The sequence below is a fragment of the Meriones unguiculatus genome, chromosome 21 (genome assembly GCF_030254825.1).
Source record: "Meriones unguiculatus strain TT.TT164.6M chromosome 21, Bangor_MerUng_6.1, whole genome shotgun sequence".
Classification (NCBI taxonomy): Eukaryota; Metazoa; Chordata; class Mammalia; order Rodentia; family Muridae; genus Meriones; species Meriones unguiculatus.
This window is the reverse complement of record NC_083368.1, coordinates 57,530,529-57,543,035: the sequence shown is the minus strand read 5'-3', so window position 1 is coordinate 57,543,035 and position 12,507 is coordinate 57,530,529.

Below are 12,507 nucleotides of genomic sequence, written 5' to 3'. Positions count from 1 at the left end.
TGTGCAGCCCGGCCCTTTTCCTCAGCCTGGAAGAGCCACCACGCACGCACGCCCAGCCCTGGGAGGGTTGAGGAGAGCTGAATGTCCATGTCCGTGGCTCGCCCAATCGTGGGCACCCCGAGGAGCTGCTCACCTTGGCCACCGGCCACATCTGCTCTTGTTTGAGCTCCTACGGGCTGACCGCTCCCACCCCACGCCCTCAAAGCTGCCATGTTTCCGAAAGCCCCAAGAAGCCGTGCTCCGCGTGTGTGGAGACACCTCCCTCCGGAGCCAGCGCCGGGCTGTGAGTGCCCGGAAGCCGCCACCGTGAGCAGGTGGGCCAGCTGCTGTCCTCCCCGCAGCGGTGGGCGCGTGCACTGCTGAGGCCCAGGTGCTGAGGCCCAGGCGGTGAGGGGCCCGTGCACAGCCGTGCTGAGGCCCAGGTGCTGAGGCCCAGGCGGTGAGGGGCCCGTGCACAGCCGTGCTGAGGCCCAGGTGCTGAGGCCCAGGCGGTGAGGGGCCCAGGCACAGCCGTGCTGAGGCCCAGGCGGTGAGGGGCCTGTACACAGCCGTGCTGAAGCCCAGGTGCTGAGGCCCAGGTAGTGAGGGGCTGCGCTCACTTGCCCTCACTTCTCATTCAGGAGCTTTGTGGACGGCAAAGCTGTGGGATTAGCCGGGCAGGGAGAGATGGGGCCCAGCCTGGCCTGCCCTCCTTCCAGCCCACTTCTTCCCGCCTTCCTCCCCGAGGCAGCTTGCGGCCCTGGGGCAGGCACCGGGCCACGTCCTCCATCCCAGACCTGTGCCTTCAAGCTCGCTATCACCAACATCAGCGTTCGTGCTTCTCCCTGGAGACAGAGGAGGCCGTGTCCTTGGGTAAGGGCAGCTTGTGCCGGAACACCATTCCGAAGAGAAGTTCCTTTTGATCACCTTCTTCCCGGCACACTGCGACCCCCAGGACTGAGTTTCTTCGGGACACAGTGTCACAGCAAGGTACATGGAATAAGTAAGACAAATCGAGCGTGAAAAGGGGTGATGAAGATGGTGACCTCTGACCTCTCAGAACCCAGCTGTCTGGCCTGCTGCCTGGTCTCTGCACACGACGGTAACCCAGCATTCAGCACATGCCTGGTTTAGGGAGTTCAGAAAGTGTGCACAAATTTGTGCGAACAAATACATGTTTCCAGTTACCTTCGAGAGCTGGAGGCACAGCCCTGACGTTGGATGAGGAACTCCTTTCTGCTCACGTGGAGAAACTCCTTTGAGGGGCTGGAGGTGTGGCTCAGTGGAACACTGAGTGCCGACCGTGTGCCAGGTACCAGGTGTGAAACAGAAACACACACACACGCCAAAAAAACAGGAAAATCCTACACTGAGGTTAGGCTGTGGTGGCCCAAGCATCTGGTCCCAGCAGAGGCAGGTGGAGCTCTATGAGTTCAAGGCCAGCAGAGTCTACAGATCCAGTTTCAGGAGAGCCAAGGCTACACAGAGAAACCCTGACTAAAAACAAAACAAAACAAAAATTCTGCTTTGTAAGGGGCCTGGGTGGGCGCAGTGACCCACACCTGTGATCCCAGCAGAGACAGAGGCGGGCGGGTCTCTGTGAGTCTGAGGCCAGCCTGGTCTACAGAGCCAGTTCAGCTGAGCCAGGACTACACTGAGAAACAAAAAAATATTTGCTTGAGTGAGTGCTGAGATCCGAGGATTATTTACGAGAGTTGGTCCTGGGATTGACGTCAGCTCATCAGCTGGGCGGCAAGCACTAAGGCAGCTCTCTGGTCCTTTGGTTTGGTTTGGTTTGGTTTGGTTTGCTTTTTGATAGAGTCTTGCTCTGTGTCCCAGCTGCTTGGGAACCATGGCGCTCGTGCCCCCGCCTCCCTGTTGCTGGCCTTACAGGCATGAAGCTCCGCACCCAGCTAGATTACACTGTTTCGACTGGACTAGCCATTAGTAACAACCTTCCCCGGGGACACATAGTATCTTCTAACCCTGCACTCTGGTCTGTCCCAGGTCACCCTGATCATGATCACACCTGATCCAGGCTCAGCTCCCACTCCCGAGGGAGAGCAGGTTTTGATTGAGCTGCCTGATCTCTCTTCCCTGCGTGAGCATGAGTAATTCGTGGCAGATAGTTTGCGACTCCATTTCTGTTCCGTTTCTCACACGCTCCCTCCACGGCTCAGCGTCCAGTGGCCACTCACTGGCTCAACTCGTACTAAGATGGCGTCTTTGTTGCTGCTATTACCTGGGGCCTGAAGCTTTCATGCCAGCATAGCTTATAAAATGTTTGCTGTGAGGAATGTGTAGCCTGGTCCTTCTAAAGCAGAGCTTGAAGAAGGATGTTTGTGCATCTTACCTCTGGCTAGGGAGGGGCCTGGACCCCCTCCCCCTGGTAGCTCTACCTGCGGCTTTCTTGCTGGCTGCCGGCCAGGACCCATTCTCCTGTTCCTGCCGAGAGCTGTCCAGCTCCCCACCCTTTCTCACAGATCCCTGGATGTGCAGCAGGAGCCGAGTCCCAGGTTCTGTGGGGTCATAGTCCCAGCACGGAGGCTGGAAGCCTCGGGGACGGCTACATACCCACTGAGCTGTCTCTCTGGCTCTCTTGTCAATTCTTCAACAGGATGTCACTGTGTAGGTGTGGCTGGCTGGCCACGGACTGTCAATCCTCCTGCCTCAGCCTGTCCTTCCCAAACCAGCCACACTCAGTAGAGCCTTGACCTAGTGACTTCTCAGTGGCCCCGTGTCCCACTCCGTGGCTTGCTTGTCTCCCTCCCCTCAGGACTCAGCTCCACCCCCACCCTAAACCGGCTCGCAGCCCTGAGCTCTCTAGGGTTTACTGTCAGTGGCACCGACATAATGATCCTTTGCTCATTTTTATCATCTGACCACAATGGTCAGCAAATGTGGGCAGTGGGCCTGGCCATTGTGGTGTATGTCTATGATCCCAGCATGCAGGAGGCTGAGTCAGGAGGATTGTCATGAGTTCAGAGCCAGTCTGAGCTATCCAGTAAGTGTCAGGCTAGCGAAGACCTCTCCTTTAAACTATGACACCAAATTCTGGGTTGGCTATTTATCACTTTATCACTTGTGACCCTCAGTGAGTTAGTAAGCTCCTCTGCACCTCATGCATAAGATGGAGACTAAAACTCTTCATCCTCTTGAGTTTGAAGTGATAATTAAATGATGTATACGCCAGGTTCTCCAGCACACAACACCACATGACCCAGAAATTCTGTTTCCAGGTGTGTGCCCAAGAGACTTGAACACAGGACTGTATGGTGCCAGCTGCCTGTAACCCTAGCTCTTGGGAGGCTGAGGCAGGAGGATCGCTGGAAGGGTGAGGTCACTAAATTCCACTGTGAGCTCCAGGCCCGCCTGGACTGTGGACTGCGGCCTTGTCTCTTAGGAGCATCCCAAGCATGGTGCACACCTCTCCGACGCCCAGGATTGGGGAGGTAGGAGGGTCAGCTCAGGAGCCCCTTCTCCATGGAGTCCTTAGAGTTCATCGTCCCGGGCTGGGAGAACCGGCTGTAGACCAGCCAGACAGAGAGGAAACTAAATGAACGTCAGACACAGACCCTGGAGACATACCTGCATTCTGAGCAAAATAAGCCAGACATATAGGTTGGTTTTGGTTTTTTGTTTAGTTGGTTGGTTGCTGTGGCTGGTGTGGACTAAGCGATCAGCCTGCCTCGGCCTCTGCCTCCTGATTGCCAGCATTTAAGGTGTGAGCCACCACGGGCAGCCCCCAACAAATGTTAACATGTAGGACGGTGATCCATTTATTTGAAGCAAGGAGAGAGAGGAAAAAGGAGTTTTTGTGGGACAGTGTTAAACTGGAAATGGATATCGATGGTGATGACAGTGGCTGAGGAACACTGGGAATGCACTTATCGCTGTGTAATTTTACAAGTAAAAGGGTGACATTGGCCAGGTTTATTTATGTGTGCCCCGAGAAAGAGGTCGCTCAGGTAGGAGAGCATGGAGCACACGCCACCTCTCACACTGCTGTCTATCACAGCTTAGTCTGTGACACAGTCACCGTACCCCAGGCCCGGGTCTCCACACCCAGAAGCTTCGTCCCCCCGAGCAGCTTCCTGGAGCAGCCCAGGGCGGTGACTCACACAGTCACATTCCCGAGGGCTGGGCGGCCAGTTCTCCAGATGTGCACTCTTGGGAAGCTTCCTGGACAAACAGCTGGGGCCTCAGGCCTGCTTAGAGTGAGGAGGGCAGAGACCCCGGATGCCTGCTGGACTGCACTCCCTTCCTGCAAAAATGGCCTTCTCAGGAGTGTGTAGAGCTCGGGGCACTCACGCCAGGGCACTAACCCTGGCACCCAGGCCGACTAGCCCGGCTTTGGTTTCCGCCTCGCAGGCGGATCTTCTGTTTATTTAAAAAATCTCCAATCCCAGGAGTCAAAGCCAGGGCTTAGGTATGTTGGTCCCATGCTCTGCCACTGAGCTCTGTCCTGGTCCCCAGCCCCACGTGCCTTAATCCTGGCAAGACATTCATCCACTCATTCTGAACTTGTGTTTTGTTTTTGAGACAGGGTCTCATTTTGTAGCCCAGGCTAGCCTAGAACTCAGAATCCTCCTGCCACAGCTTCCCAAGTACTAGGGTTACAGGCGCGTACCATCGTGCCCTGCTACGGCATTCTTTATTTAGCCAAATTCTAAAGCCGCCCTTCACATCTCAGCCCTCTCGACCCCAGCTCCAGCTCTCCTTGGAGAAAGCCCCCATGTCCAGCATGAGTGGTCAGCAGGCCTCAGGGGTCTGTGCCACAACCTTCGCTTTCCTTCTGTCAGACAGCCACGTTCGACAGGCGAGGACACCCTCAGCTCCGCTGGCTGCAGTGTTCCTGCTGCCCACAGATCCCAGCGTCGCTGACTGTGTCCTTCATTCGCTCAACAAGCGTGACTTCTGTGCTTCTCAGGCCAGCCCTGTGCCAGCTCTGAGGACACAGCAGTGGCCAGACACACCTGCCTTCCGGGAGAAGTGAGCCCAGCAGAGGCACAGCCGGAACACTGCGGCCTTGGAGTAGACGGCCTGGCATGCAAAGCCTTGGGCCCAGACCCTGGCAGCGCAGCTGGGTGTGGTGCCAGTGCCTGTCACCCCAGCACCCAGCATGTGGAGGCAGGGGGATCAGAAGCTTCGGGCTGTCCTCCTCACCCACACAGCAAGCCAGTCATGGCTGTGGGAGGTTCTGTCCCCACTTAGTTTTGTTTTTTTGTTTGTTTTATTTTCTGAGACAGGGTTTCTCTGTGTAGCCCTGGCCGTGCTGGACTCACTCTGTAGACCAGGCTGGCCTCGAACTCAGAGGTGGGTGCCACCACTGGGCAGCTGAGGTTCTGTCTTTAAAAGAGACTTGAAGCTCATAGAAGTGTCCTTCCTCCTGTAGACAAGGGCTGGGAAGAGGGCAAAACTCCTAAGAGTTGAGTTTGCTCCCTAAGACCTATACCGAAGTACTGGGAGCTGGGTGCAGGGTTTCTCTGTGTGGCCCTGGCTGTCCTGGACTCTCTGTGGAGAGCAGGCTGGCCTTGAACTCACAGAGATCCTCCTGCCTCTGCCTCCCAAGTGCTGGGACTACAGGCCTGTGCCACTGAACCCAGCTCTGGGTTAACCTTTGACCTTCACAATCATACACCGACATGCACCTGTGGGCATGCCCGGTCCTCCCCAGAGAGCACATGCCCTCGCACCCACAGAAGGTGCCGAGAGGTAGGCCGTCCCTGCCCCTGACAGCCTCCCTGAGCTGAGGCTTTGCTGGCCTTCACAGCCCCCTGCCTCCCAGCCGCCGGCACCACCCCTGAGCCTCAGAGGGGCAGAGCTGGCCGCCGGCTCCGGCCCTGGCAGAAGCGGCCCACAGGCACCCGAGTTAGCGACAGGAAGCCAGCTTCCGGGCTGCCACCCCGGGGCAGCTGCTGGTCTCTGACCAGCCGGGAGGAGCGGGCCTCGGGGAGCAGGCGGCGCGGCTGCCACCCAGCCTCCTCCTCCCCAGCGCGCTCCCGCCGCGTCAGTGGACCGCCTCACCTTCCCACGGGCACGCCTGCAGCCTGGTGCAGGGCGGGGACCAGGACAGCCGGGGCCTGGGGTGCGCACCCAGCGGGCTCAGCCCGACGGTGAGCTCGCTCGCCCCACCCGGTCGGCGGCCCGGTGCTGCCGCCAGCCTTGCTCTGTGACTGCGTGGTGTGGGCTCTTGGGCAAGTGTGTCGGGCTCGCAGGACATGCCTTTGCCCATGGAGCCATCTCCCTGGCCCCACCGTGGGCTTTGTTGTTGTTTTGCCGGCTTGTTTAGTCTGACAGGGTTTCGCCGCGTAACTCTAGCTGGCCCGGAACATACCACATAGACCAGGCTGGCCTGGAACTCAACTCACCATGTAGACCAGGCTGGCCCGGAACTCATAGACTTTCTCCTGCTTCTGCCGCCTGAGTGCTGGGACTAGGTTGACTCTCGTGCACACACACACACACACACACACACACACAGGCACACACGCACTATATGTATGCATGTATACAGGCACACACACATGTGCTTGTGTATGTATTTATATTTTGAAGCGGTGTCTCCGTGGGCTGGAGTCCACCGCGTCCACCAGGCTGCCGGCGACTCCCAGGGTCCACGCGCTTCTGCCTGGCTGTGCTGGGGTTACAGGTACACACCACCATGCCAGCTTTTTCCCGAGGGTTCTGGAGACTGAACTGGGCGCCCCATGCTCGGCACGCACCTCACCAACTGAGCTGCCCCGGACAGTGACTTCTGAGCATGAACAGCCTCAGCTGTGACCTACTGAAGCCTTTCTGAAGGAAAGTTCATGGGGGAGGGGGATTAGGCGGAGGCAGGGGAATCTCCGAATTCGAGCCCACCAGCCTAGTCTACACAGTGACTTGGCTGTCCGGAAAAACAAAACAGACAAACAGAAAGAAGGTAAGAAAAGTCAGTGGCTGAGTGAGGATGCCATAAGACATGATGATGTCATAAGAAGTGATGCTAGGGTCCCCTGGATGGCCTGACCCCCCACCCCAAAAGTCAGCAGTTCTAGGAAGAAGATAATCAAGTCCCTACCCAAGGGAGAACCTAGAAGAAATTCCAAGAATGGGAAGCATCTTACTTCAGGGTGCACCATCTGAGCTGGGCAGCCCACCTGCCTCGCAGCAGAACATTCTTGGCGCAGAAGTGTGTAACCTTCCTGGGGTCTGTAGAGGCTTGCCCAGCGTTAGTTAGCCACACTGTGCCAAGCTTGTCTTGCTGAGTGTCCCCAATCGTGTAACTGCTGAGCTGGGACTTCTCCAATTCCTGTAACCCCAAATAAACCCCCTCCTCCTGAGCTCGGGCTGTACACTGGAGATCCGCTGTGTCGGTGAGGGTGTGGGCCCGAGCTCCAGCAGCTGATAAAGATCCCCGACTGCCTTTGCGTCGGAGTCAGCTCCCTGGTGGTCTTCAGGGTCTGGGAGACGTGGGCATAGCACTTCCACCTCACACACATCACCTCTGCCCAGGCGAGAGGAGAGGGAGGCAGTGGAAACAGGACTGAGGGCACCAAAGAGAAGCACGCCTCCTTGGATACCAGCTAAAGGAGCTGGCGACAGGCAGCGCCTACTTCCTTCTTTCTCCCCTTCCCTCCTTTCCTCCTTACCATCTCTTCTCTCTCTGAGTGGTGGGTGCTAGTGCTGAGAACCCACAGGCTTCACGCCAGGCTGACACTGGCTCCATCGCAGCCGTTTTCCTTTCTTGCTGGAAAACAGGTCGTTAAGCCTTGCAAGCCAAGCCTTGCTATAATCCCAGCACCCAGAAACCGGAGCAAGAGAATCCCAGGTCCGCTGCAGACGGGTGAGATGGCCAGATCCTGGTGGGGGGTCTCCGACTCTGAAGTGATGACACGCGCCTGCAATTCCAGACCTGGGTGTGGGGGCTCGGAAAGCAAGCGTGCTGCAGGCCTTCCAGGCTGCGCAGTGAAACCCTCCCCAAGGTAAGTAAATGATGTAACGCGGTCCTAGAACACGCAGGGGTCCTGGCTTCAACCTCCAGCATCACACAGTCACACACCCAAATGTGTGCTTGCGTAAAGAGCACAAATCACACGGAGTCAGGGGCTGGCAGTGAGCCCCGTGGCCCCAGCACTTGGGGCGGGGACGATCGCCACAAACGTGATGTCCGTCTTGGGTACGCAGTGCGGCCCACCACAGAGAAAGAAAAGACGAGGAAGGAGGGGAGTGGAGGGAAGACATTCCCACAGGGCCCCGAGGCTGCCGGAGAGCATGGCAAAGGGGCACTCACAAATGTCAGAAGTGCCAGTGTTGGGGGGGGCGCGAGGCACGTGCATCTAATGCAGAGGCAGGCAGCTCTCTGTGAGTTCAAGGCCAGCCCTGTGCAGAATGAGTGCCAGGCCCTGCGTCGACATGTAAATGTTTTGCTATTGTGTTCTTCCTCAGGGAGAAAGGAACACGGGTGCTTCTTTTCCTCCATTCTGCTGCCCAAACAAAACAAAGCACTGGGCGTCTCATCAGTCTGGAAGCGGGGAGTCCGAAATCGAGGCGCTGGGTCTGGCGTCTGCGGAGAGGGCCTGTCTGTGGAAGGCACGGGGCAAGAAGGGGCAAAGCAGCCGGCAGTGGTGGCACGCCTGGGATTCCATGGAGGCAGAGGCAGGGGGATCTCTCTGAGTTGGAGGCCAGCCTGATCTACAAAGAGGATTCAGGACAGCCTGGGCTACAGAGAGAAACCCTGTCTGGAAAAACAACAGGAACAAAAAGGGACAAAGCATTACACCTCACAGCAGAAGGGACAAAGCTTCACCCTCATGTCCCTCATGTACAATGAGCAAACTCACAGCAGAACCTTGTCACAGAGACGTTAACTTCCTCACGTGGGCATAGCTCTGTCACCTAGCCACTTCTCAGCGTGGCAACAGCCAGCACCACCCAGTGGAAATCCGGTTGCAACTGGATTTCAAAGGGAAGGAAAACGTCTAAATTGCTGGATTGTCTAATCTCCCCCCAAACAGCACAAGTTCAAGGCCCCGGGCATTGTTTATGTCTGAGACAGGGTTTCTCTGTGGGGTCCTGGCTGTCCTGGACTCGCTCTGTAGACCAGGCTGGCCTCGAACCTGGAGATCCTCCTCCCTCTGCCTCCTGAGTGCTGGGACTAAAGGTGTGCGCCAGCGCTGACTGTCCTTAACCTCAAAAGATTTGTGTATTTATTTACTGTGCCCTAGTGTTTCGCTCTAACTTACGTCTTTGTGGCGCTCACATGCAGCGCCTCTGCAGGCCTGAAAAAACTCCAGCGACCCAGAAACTGGAGTTCCAGATGGTGGTGAGCCACCAGATGGGTTCTGGGAGCTGAACCCAGGTCCTCCAGAAGAGCTCTGAGTCACTGGACCATCTCTCCAGCCCCTATTTTGTTTGTTTATTGCCTGTCTGTCTATGTATCTTGAGGCAGGGTCCTGGAGCACAGGTGGGTGGGGGTTACAGCCCTGTGGGGCTGAGAACCAGACCTGAGTCCCCTGGGGCCAGCCAGCGCTCTTCACTGCTGAGCCCTTTCTAGCTCGGGCGCCGGCTTCCATTCCCATTAGGAAATGGTCTTTCTTTTGGGGTGGGGAGCTCTGGTTCCTGCCTAAACCCACCGTAAATATCCACGTCTCCAGCTGTGGATGGACGCACGCAGGGAGCGTGAGGGAGCCGGTGCCTCAGGACTGGGAAGGGAGGAAGAGGGTGAGCTGTACGAAAGCTCAGTCAGAAGGCCCGGCAGCAGAGGGGTTCAAGGGCAGCTCCTGTGACTCACGACGTGTGAGCCACGAGTGAAAAGGACCTGACTAACAGGAGCGAGACGCTCCTCATTGGAACAAATGTGCTTGAGATCCGATTTGGATGAGGCAGAAGCCTGTGAGTCAGAACATGCAGGCAGGCTCAGGAGAAGGAGCCGGCCTGGGGGAAAGATGCTGGCTGGGGTTTCGCTCTGTTCTTCATTGTCATGTGTGTGTGACGTGCCCGAGAGCTAGGTGTGCATTTGTGTGGGCGGGTGTGGACCTCTGAGGTGACTGTCCGAATCATCTTCCACAGCTCTTCCCTCCATCTTCTTCCTTAAGGCAGTCTCAACCCAGAGCTCACTGTTGCAGCTGCTGTCCCCAGCCAGCCTGCTGCGGAGACCCCGTGCTGCTGGAATTACTACACGGCCTTCGGGAGGGTCGGAACTCCGTCCTCGAGCCCCGATCCACCTCTCCAACCCCTGCGCTGGAGGCTTTTGGGTACTGAGTTTGGAAATTTCTGACAGAGGAAATGCGCCGGCCTCTGCTGTGCTCAGCCCTTCTGCCTTCCTCTGGGTGGTCAGAGCTGCTGGGATCCATTCTTTCCTTCCACGCGAGCGTGGCCACCTCAGCACCTCCCAGGGGCTGGTTTCAGGTCATGTTCGCTCCAGCTGGCACTTCCTTTTATCATCCACCTCCACTTGTTCTCTTGTTTTTTAGAGACACGGTTTATTCTGTGGAACAGAGCCCTGGCTGTCCTGGACTCTCTTTGTAGACCAGGCTGGCCTGGAACTCCCAGAGATCCACCTGCCTCTGCCTCCCGAGAGCTGGGGTTAAAGGCGTGCACAATCACAGCTGTTTGTGTTTCTAAAACCATTTAACTTGTGGTAGCCCATATGCGTAATTTTTGCCTGGAACTAGGGAGTCTCTGGTAGGAAGACCATCATGAATTTTCTTTCTGTTGTTGTCTGAAAAAAAAAACAAAAGCAAAACAGACAAGATTTCTCTGTGTAGCCCTGGCTGTCCTGGACTCAATTTGTAGACCAGGCTGGCCTTGAACTCAGAAATCCACCTGCCTCTGCCTCCCGAGTGCTGGGATTACAGACGTGGGCCACGAGGTCCGGTGCTGGCACGCCAGGGACATGTGTACCTCTGAGTAATCCTGGCCCAGGCCCAGGAGCCCAGGGATGATTCGGCTGGTGGCTCCCGGCTAGCTTCAGCCCTTCTGGCACAGTCCCCAGACACTGTGTAGCAGGAGCAAGCATTCCCACAGGGATCTGTGTAAACTTTTGACCCACAAAATCTGTGCTCACAATTCAATGCTGGAAAGAAGGAAATTCCTTCCCTAGCTGAGTCTGGAGGCCGGGCAAGAGCCAGTAAAGTTGACAAAGTTGACCGCTGTTGTGATTCACCAATCAGAACCAACAGTGGGCTGGAAAGCAAACTTCTGAGTGGAAGAAGAAAGACTGGGAGAAGGGAAGGAGAGCGCTGTGTAAAACCCTTCCAAGGCTTTAAGCCCCCAAAGGTGGGGCTAGCCCAACAGCAATGGATAGAGTGGAGGGCTGGGGGGTGCAGGAGGGGGGCAGTGCTCCACAGGGACAGCAGAGGTGGCTCACTGGAACCCACGGCTAGCCTGAGCTCTGGAGCCACCCAATGAGCCTCTAGACGCTTCTCCAGGGCTGAATGGGCCTGGCACGCCTGTGGGGCATGGTGGCGCCGAGAAGGTGACTCCAGGCTGAAACCCACCTGGACCCCGCCCCCCGGGGAAAGCTGGCGGGCCATGCTAGCTCTCCTTCCTGTCTTCAGGCTGTGGTGAGCTCCTCCAGGCTCCTGCCGCCTGGCCTGCTGGCCCCACCTCAACGGGGACACCGTGACATGCCCGCCCGCCCGGATGAAGCCTTCAGGGCTTGCTCACAGCCACAGGGAAGTTAGCTAAGACAGCCCCGGAACAGCTGAGAGGGTTTCCTGCGGCTGCTGAAGTCAGCTTGCACAACACGGGGTCTTACAGGAGCTGGACGCCCCTTCCCGGTGTCTGGTCACCTGCTGCCACCGCTGTTCACTGGCGCAGTGCTCTCCCGGCAGGGTCTCCATTTCTCTCTCTCTCTCTCTTTCTGGTGTGTATGTGGCATTTCAGATCGGTTCATGGCTGGGTGAACACCAAGCGCTCCTCCACTGTGGTCTTTTTTTTGAGTGGGAGTTTCTCACCCACTGCAGGCCTCCCGCCCTCTCCTCCAAGCTCCGGGGTCACAGGCCGCCACTGCCCTGCTGCTCCTTGGGGGCTTCTCTGGGCTGTGTGGTCCTCGTGGGCGTGCGGCAAGCACTTGCTGACTGAGCACCCCGTGATTTTCCCTCTACGGTGTGGCCCGGGCTGGCCCTGTAGACCATGCGCAGAGACCCGTCTGCTTCTGCCTCCCGAGTGCTGGGAGTGAAGGCTTGCCCGGCTCGCTCAGCTCTGCTGTCTCCGTGCTCATAAGGACTCCTTGTAAGATACTGGACCCCGCATCTTAGAAAGGATTCAAGGTCAGCGCCATCTTGTATGACCTAAATATGTATGAATACAGTATGAACACAACTGCAAGGGTTCTTCCAAATAAGGCCACATTCACTTCAACGACTTTGTGTGTGTGTGTGTGTGTGTGTGTGTGTGGCCACCTTGTCCCTATCAGAGTCAGAAGAGGGTGTTTGAGCCCCAGGAACTAGAGTTAAGGATGGTTGCAAGCCATGATGGGGTTTCTGGAATCGAACCTGCGTCCTCTGCAAAAGCAACAAGTGCTCTAAGCTGCTGAGTCAT